This window comes from Bactrocera latifrons, unplaced genomic scaffold (genome assembly GCF_001853355.1).
Source record: "Bactrocera latifrons isolate USDA-ARS-PBARC rearing strain unplaced genomic scaffold, ASM185335v1 scaffold_1232, whole genome shotgun sequence".
In the NCBI taxonomy this organism is placed as follows: domain Eukaryota; kingdom Metazoa; phylum Arthropoda; class Insecta; order Diptera; family Tephritidae; genus Bactrocera; species Bactrocera latifrons.
This window is the reverse complement of record NW_017534667.1, coordinates 30,800-37,685: the sequence shown is the minus strand read 5'-3', so window position 1 is coordinate 37,685 and position 6,886 is coordinate 30,800. Positions and strand designations below refer to the sequence as shown.

General features: G+C 35.1%; 1 pseudogene; it reads left to right on the top strand.

The window, feature by feature from the left end:
* Nucleotides 1-251: 251 nt before the first annotated feature.
* On the top strand, nt 252-6,639 carry LOC108978527 (annotated as a pseudogene).
* Nucleotides 6,640-6,886: the final 247 nt, after the last annotated feature.

The following is a 6,886-nucleotide window of genomic DNA, read 5'->3' as shown; positions in this document are numbered from 1 at the left end:
TGCTTAGATTCCGATTTTCTGGTTGCCGCTTTACATCTTAAAGTATTTCCCAGGCTTTGATTCCTGCAAGTTTTAAGAGTATAAAATGTTCGGYTGCACTCAAGTTTAGCCCCTTTTTATTTGTAAATTATTTCGGCTATTTAATAGCTAAATTACTGAAAAATATTGAGTCGAAGAAATCGCGCTAATATCGGTCGGCGTTCCTGACGTATAACGGTCCAACGTTATAGCACGTCGTTTGGAAAAGAAAAATGCTACTGCAAGGGAATCTGCGCGAATCGGAATGGTGGAACATCAAGCGCAACAATCACGAGAGGTTCGCGAAGCTTACAATGAGCAACAACGATTGAGAAGCAGRCAAGTTCGTGATCAGGAAATTCATGAAGCATAAATCTGGTAATGGCATGTTTTTCAACAAGGTACCAGTCGGATTATTGAAAATACTGATAATAGTTAGATGGRAACTCGGACAATTTTTMGCAAAATTGTATTTTGTTTAGGTACTAAGGTATACTGTTATGAGTAAAACACGTTATGTACAGGGTGGCTGATGAAAGCCGCTACCAAAAAAAAAAATTAAATAACTTTTTTCTATTTAATGAATCAGGTTATTTTTTTTTTATTTTGCAGATTGACTTTTACATTTAACAAAAATGGATAACTGGGACACTGAAACAAGAATTTGGATTGTCCGCCGCTATCGCGCACTGGAGTCCGCAGTTTCGGTCCAAAGAGAGTAAAGGCGTACGCTTGGTGGCAATCCTCGGAGCAGATGGACCATAATGAGACTTGTAAACAATTTTGCCGAGTATGGGACAGTCAACAGAAGACCTTACCAACGAAACCCTTCAGTTCGAACGGAGGAAACAATCGCTGCTGTAGCTGCTGCCATACAAAACAATCCACGCGTTTCGACAAGAAGCCTATCTGCTCAAATGCAGACAGTCATTAGAGTCAATTATGCACAAAGATTTGGACTTATTCCCATATAAAATTCAAATGGCCAACAAACTGAACACTGCAGACTTGCCGAATTTCGCCAGAAGATGCTTCAAATGGTGGAAGAGGATGGAAACATGTTGAACTGTCTTTTCATGTCTGACGAGGCCCATTTCGATTTAAACGGCATCATAAACAAAGAAAATTGTCGAATATGGAGTGTTTCCAACCCACGGATACTCCATGAGACGGAATTGCATCCACTACGTGTCACAGTGTGGTGTGCAGTTTCATCACGCTGCATTGTCGGGCCCTACTTCTTCAAAGAAAACGAGTTTACTATCCAGAATTACGCCGAATGAGAATGTCTTTCAACTCTGTGTGGTTTCAGCAAGATGGTGGAGCTCGTCATATAGCCCAACCTGTTATGACAGAATTGCGACGAAAATTTCCCAATAAGCCGATATCCAGAAACTCCATACTCCGTTGGCCACCCAGGTCGCCTGACCTTACAGCACCGGACTTTTTCTTGTGGGGTTATTGCAAACAGGAAGTCTACAAAGCAAAACCAACAAATTTGAATGAGTCCAAAATTTGGCAGTCCATTCGAGAAAATAGTAATGAACAACTTTTTGGTAAGATGCCGAACATGCATCAACGAGCAGGGGGGGCACTTAAATTCCATTATTTTTAAAACTGATTAAGCTATATTTAATAAAACTAAATGAGCTTTAAAATGAATAGAAGAAAAATGAATTATATACACTGAAAAAAACAATTATTTGAGTTTCTTAATGTAGCAAAATACATCAGCCACCTTGTAAATATTGGCCGATATAGTATGTAAAGTCATCCGGAAGTTTGAAAATCTTTACAGTAGGTATATGTGGGCTAACGGAAGTATTGGCCCTATTTAACCCATCTTTTACATACACTCTCACCATTGTYAGAGAATGATTACCACAGAATTTCAATTAAATATCTCATACTTTGACCGATATTTTCGATCAAAAGTCAACTATAGATACTTTGGTCCATATATTCGATACCTAGGGGCTTGAACAGTTAAGTTTGGATTTGATAAATTTTTTGTGATAAGGTGATATACTTGAAACCAATTATTAATGTAAAATWTTATTCCGTTATATGAATTRCTTTTTAATTTGTGTAGTGGAAAGTGAATTTATCAAATCTAATTAAAATTTTCGTAATGTGACATAGCCATATAAATAAATGTTACGCTCCAAATTTTGTCGAAGTCAGTCAGTTCCRTCTCGAGATATGGGGTTTCATCAAAAAGTGGGGGGTGCCACGCCCATCGTCTCTGCCGTTATTGATTATTTGGGATTTTAAGTTTTGAAGAATAGGTAGTACCAGTTTTTCTAAATTTCAACCTTCAATATCTTTAACAAAAAATTTATTTTGACGAAATATTTATATGGCAGGGTACGCGTTTGATCCCCTTCCTAATGAACTGCTAATTTTCAAAATCAGAAATTTTTCGAATTTTTCATGGCCCACTTGACATGCTTTGACTTCACGCTGCCATCCTGTGCTTCAATCGTTTGCTCTTATGCCATTTGCATTCGTTCCACACGATCAATTTGCTCCATTGTAATAGACAAATACTACTTTTGGTGATGTTTCAAACGGGCTTTTCTTTTCATGCAAAGTGATCTGCCACCACATAGCAAGGATGCGGCCATTCCAGTCTTCACAACCTTTACGTTTGCCTGAAGCAAGTTCAGCAGCAAATGGCATCGTCCTCGTTTCGCCCCAGCGGTCATCATCATCAAGCTACCCCATTGCTTCACATGCTTTACCAAAAGTTGACTTTTCCTGCACATCTACGATTTTGAGCGCTCTAAACCTCGGATTCTAGTCAGCTTACGTGGTTATAGCRAAGTTAACAACTCAGATACTAAGTGCAACCAGGTCCTTCTGCCCCAGCGAATACTACGTCGAATACTTTCAGACTTGGAGCATTTTCATCCATACGGACGACATGACCTATCCACCATAACCGCTGTCTTTTAGTTCGCTGAACTATGTCAATGACGTCGTATTGTATAAMTCGTACAGCTGATTGTTCCATCGAATGCGATATTCGCCGTTGCCAATGCGCAAATGTCGATACATTTTCTGCTGAAATTTTCTCTTGAAAACTCGTAACATTGACTCCTCAGATATTGTCATCGTTCATGCCTCTGCAATGTATCGATCCAAAATATCTGGACGAGAATAATGAATGACTTTTAGAGTTTGGCCTTATTTCGCCGTGACACGCCTTTACTTCTCAATTGCCTACTTGGTCCAAAATATCCCCTGTTGGCTACAGTTAATCTGCGTTGGATTTCGAGGCTGAAATTGTTGTTGGTGYTAATACTGGTTCCAAGATAGACGAAATTGTCTACGACTTGGAGGTTATGACGACTTCGAAACTCCTATGTTACAGTGTGAAAATAAGCGTAATCGGTCCGTAACCACGCATATTTCCCACATAACAAAATTTTATATTCTAAATCTGGAATCAATTAATATATCAGGATGATATTTTATAGAAATACTGCCCTTGAAGTAAATCGCTTTATGAAAAAAAAATTGTACACATCGGTTCAAAACTGTTCTAGCCCATAGGTCCTGAATATGTAAATCCAGGCTTTTCGTTGACTTTTTAGCGAAAATATCGGTAAATTTGTAGGATATATAGTTCAAATTCAGAGAGAATTTTTTACTAATAGTAGGTTTCTGATAATTTCTCAGTAAAGTTAAATTAATGATCCACAACGTATTTTCTAAAAGTTCTGTACGGTAATTTAAATGTGTATAATTTAGAACTAATGCACATTATATACTTATGTATAACGGATATTGTAGTATAATAGTATTTGATTGATAAATGTTTTTCGTTCATTCAGACGTCGCGCACTGCAAATATCTGATGGTATCGAACATATTGGAAATATTCGCTGGGAATTGGCGGGAACTCTGCTACTTGTATGGATTCTATGCTACTTCTGTATATGGAAAGGAGTAAAATGGACAGGCAAAGTAGTTTAYTTCACAGCACTATTTCCATATGTCTTGCTAACTGTATTACTTACTCGTGGTATAACCCTTCCAGGGGCATTAGAAGGAATAAAGTTTTAGAAGTATAAAATAACCAAAAATATTATTTTATCATGTTGAATAATTAAATATGACCATAGGTATGGATTGATGCGGTTACACAAATTTTCTTCTCTTATGGACTTGGACTTGGAACATTAGTTGCGCTTGGCAGCTATAATAAATTTACAAATAATGTCTACAAGTTAGTCTTATATCTRTTATCAGATCACGAGATAGTAATTATAATTGTCTTTTTACTTTTTAGAGATGCTTTAATTGTATGTACGGTTAATTCGAGTACAAGCATGTTTGCTGGATTTGTGATATTCTCCGTTGTGGGCTTYATGGCAAACGAGCAGCAAAGGCCGGTTGCAGAAGTAGCTGCATCTGGTATGATTAAATTATAATTAAAATAATGTATTTTCTTTAACTGCACAACTATGTTCTACTCATGTTTTTTAGTAAGAAAAAGTATTATAAATTTAGAAATATAAACAATGAATTAATTAATTTTTTTTTTAAATCCAAGAATGGTATGTGTATTATTATTTGGAGTTCACTATGTGTATGAACAAATTTCATATATTTTAAGAGTTGTGTATATCTCATTTTAAGAGAATTACGAGGATCTTCCAAAAACTTCGAACTGATTTCACCTAATTTTGCAACCTATATTCACATAACACTTGATCTCTTTTAGACCGACCGCACCGCAATGTAATTTCGTACCAAAAATTTATTGCAGTTTTCCAAAACTTTCCTTAGTTCACATATACCGTATGTGTATATTAATAAAGATAACATGAATTTTCTAGGGAGATATCTGAAATTTTAAGTAGGCTATGACAGAACATAGAAAGATAATCGGACGGAGGGAAGAAAATTTCGTCGATGTGAATGGGCTCACCTGTTACATATATGCAATAATAGGCCGGTAAAAAATGTGTTCATTAAAAATTAAAATAGGTATGTTTAGTAGAATTGAATTCATTTGGGAACGTACTATATTTCTATGCRTTGACTCAGTTGTTCAAGTTGATTATTACTGATATTTTACAGAAAAAAAATTAGTTACTAACTGAGAATTTAAAAAAACATAATTAATTTAACTATAAATATTATTTTAATCATATTAATAGGCAATGTTAACCCTTACAAATATTTCACAATAAAAATTATGATTTTAAATGCTGCTGGAAGAAGTAAGGSCTAAGTTCGACTACCAACCAATGATGCAACCACACATCTTATAGTATCAGAATCAAATCAAATTCTAGTGTTTGCAAARCTTTAAAATAAAAAATTGTATTAAGATCATATTGAACGTCAACCAAAAAAATCGGAATTGATTACATTGGGAATATGAGGTTTGGGCTAAGGTCTAGACCAACTTCATACTTAGNTTGTACACAAATTCTACTAATTTTTAAACCATATCACAAAGATGTCAAGATAACGTTATGGATTAGTTTTTATTTTATTTGGAACATGAGTTGCTTAGATATGGCATTAAAATTAGACTCAGTGAATTACATGTAATCATACTGTAACATCTTTACAGTAAAATTTAATTATTTGCAACATTTTCTTATGCATCAACTCTCTTCTAGTAATTTGTATTGGTATTGGTAATGAACACACTAGAGGAAAAAGCTTCTTCAGCAAGCTAGTATATTAAGCTCGAGGCTTTTTATTGGAATTGTGTATTAAACCTATTCAGGAGCGAGCCAAMCCCAACTTTCAAACAAACTTTAACAATAGGGGGATTCTCTTACTGTTGCAGGATTGCACGATGACAAAAAATGCAGAAATTTTATACCGAAATATGCAAGGCCAAGAGAGCACCCATTCCAAAAATATATGAACGGCTGATTCGGTAAATTTATTAAGAATGACTATTGTTAAATAGCATTCTATTTCTGCATTCATTCTTAAAAAAAAGGAACAAATCTTTATCATTTAAGTAGAAAATATAAATTTTTTTTAAACTCACCTTCCTCAATAATTTAACGACGAAATATAYCTTTATGTAAAATGACAGCTAAACAGGGTTGCAATTATATTTTTACTTGTCATTGCACGCAAATAAACATGGGTTTTAATCTGACATATTTTCCAGCGATTGCAAATAATTTTCCATGTGTGTTTGTTGTTGTGCCGTTTTACCAAGAGGAAAATTTTGCAAGTCCTGCGCCGTTCAAAGGTTTTGCAAGAACAAGAGGATCCCCCCAATGTATTTTATGGCTCTCTTAGCTTAATTGTTTCAACGTTTGCTTTTATATTATAATATTTGTATTTTCGGTATTTACAGGTCCTGGTTTGGCATTTTTGGTATATCCATCAGCAGTGTTACAACTACCAGGTTCACCCTTATGGTCTTGTCTTTTCTTTTTTATGTTACTTCTTATTGGGCTTGATTCACAATTCTGTACAATGGAAGGTTTCATTACTGCTATAATTGATGAATGGCCACAATTGTTACGTAAACGTAAAGAAATATTTATTGCTGTCGTGTGCACCCTGAGTTATCTTGTTGGTCTTACATGTATTTCTCATACACTTATTACTATTTTAGTAAAGTATTCATAGTGCTGTTAACTGAGTGGTTCTAGGTCTATAAACCTAGCCTTATAAAATTTACTAAATCTAGTGATTTCACTTTGGTGGTCTTTTTATAACAAACATCATGGATAGGATCCAAAACTTTTACCTTTGCTTGTTAAGAGAGCTCGGGATCTCGCTTTTCTACTACTGAACATATGACAAGGATACCAACCATTACCATTAAGAATCCCTCAGAAATAATTTCCGAACTCAATGGTTTACTTGTGAGATC